Genomic DNA, 1,826 nt, shown 5'->3' on the forward strand with positions numbered 1-1,826 from the left:
GGCCAGAGTCCTAATCCCTAAATATCGTTTTCCCATAAGAAAAAAGTCGTTTCATTAACTTCATTTGAACACTAGCTCTGGTGGACTAAGGGCAACATAACGGAATTTCAAATTTAATTGGAAAAAAGGATTTAAAATACTGATTCTCAACTGGGGATCATATGTCATTCACGTGGGGGACATTTGACTCCATGGGGGGATATATGCCTCCCCGTGGGGACATTTGCCTCCCTGTGGGGGACATTTACCTCCCACAAGGGGAACATTTGCTCCCATGGGGGGTCATTTGCCTCCCTGTGGGGGACATTTACTCCCACAAGGGGGACATTTGCTCCCGTTGAGGGACATTTGCCCCTTTGTGGGGGAGGGGAGACATTTGAACCTATGGGGAATTGTGTGCCATTAAGGAGGGACGGAACATGTATAATTTCTGTTATATTTTTTATTATTATTAATCTTGTTATTGTTGTCATGATGATTATGGTTATGACTATTATTATTATCATTATTGTTATTACTTTTATTATAACATTATTATTATTATTATTACTACTATTATCCTTCTTTCTTTATTCTCCATGATCAGTAATTCCAATTCTGGATTTGAATTTCAGTCTCCATCACGGTCTTAGCGGGTTACTTGCTGCGGAGGTCGGGGTGACGTCATTTCGAACCTTACCGCCAGCGAGTTGGACCAAGGGCATGGTACCTTAGATACCACGCTACAATGTCCTCTGTAAGGGGTACCATCCTAACCTAATAGGACAGCATTTCTCAACCTTTTTACCCTTGCGTAGCCTTTAGAATAAATTGCATGTCTCAAGGAACTCCTGCGCAAAAAAAGACACATTTACCATATCTTTCTCATTCTATTTTCATCGTAATAATAGGTTAGATAGGATGATGTCTATATTACATTATTACAATAACCAGGAATATGTCGTGCGTGTTTAATTATATTACGTGTATGAAATTAAACAAAGAATCAAAAGTGCATTAGCTTATCTAACTTGTTCTCGCGGAACCCTTAGGGACCTTTTGCGGAACCTTTAGGGTTCCGGGAAACCTTAAGGTTGAGGAACGCTGTAGTAGGAGATAGTTCGTGATATCAAATCGAATGATGATGATGATGATGCTCATCATCATCATCATCACAATTATGATAACCATCATTATAACCATAATTATTATGATTATCACAATGATTATAATAATTATGGCTACCTCTCTTATAAGGAGGAAAAAGCTCTTGATATATTGATAGAATATAATGATTATATAATAGTTATTATTGTTGATGTTATTATTATTACTATTATCATTATTATTATTATTATTATCATTATTATTATTATTATTACTATTATAATCATTATTTTTATTATTATTACTGTTATTATTACTATTATTGTCATTATAACTATTATTACCATAATTATTATTATTATTGTTATTATTATTATTATAATTATTATTATCATTGTTATAATTATAAATATTATCTGCTGATATATTTATTTTCTTTAATCTACTGTGCATGATTAGTCATTTCAATTTTATGCGCTTGAATTTCAGTCTCCATTTTGGAATCGTTCTATCCAATAAGCGAAAAAGTTTTCATCTCTTCCGTCCTGGTCTACACAGAGATGAGCTGTTTTAACTGCCTTAACCCAGTTCTACTGGGTTTACAGGTATCGTTTAACTTGTCAGTTACCAGAGAGGGGATCTTAGTTAAGGAACTGCGTCAAAGTGAGCGAATTCGCGATGTTTTTTTCTCTCCTGGAAGAGCTTACGGGTCGTTGGTACATCTTGCGATGTTGCCAGAT

Source organism: Oratosquilla oratoria, chromosome 30 (genome assembly GCF_046742065.1).
Source record: "Oratosquilla oratoria isolate Oo_2021 chromosome 30, ASM4674206v1, whole genome shotgun sequence".
Lineage (NCBI taxonomy): Eukaryota > Metazoa > Arthropoda > Malacostraca > Stomatopoda > Squillidae > Oratosquilla > Oratosquilla oratoria.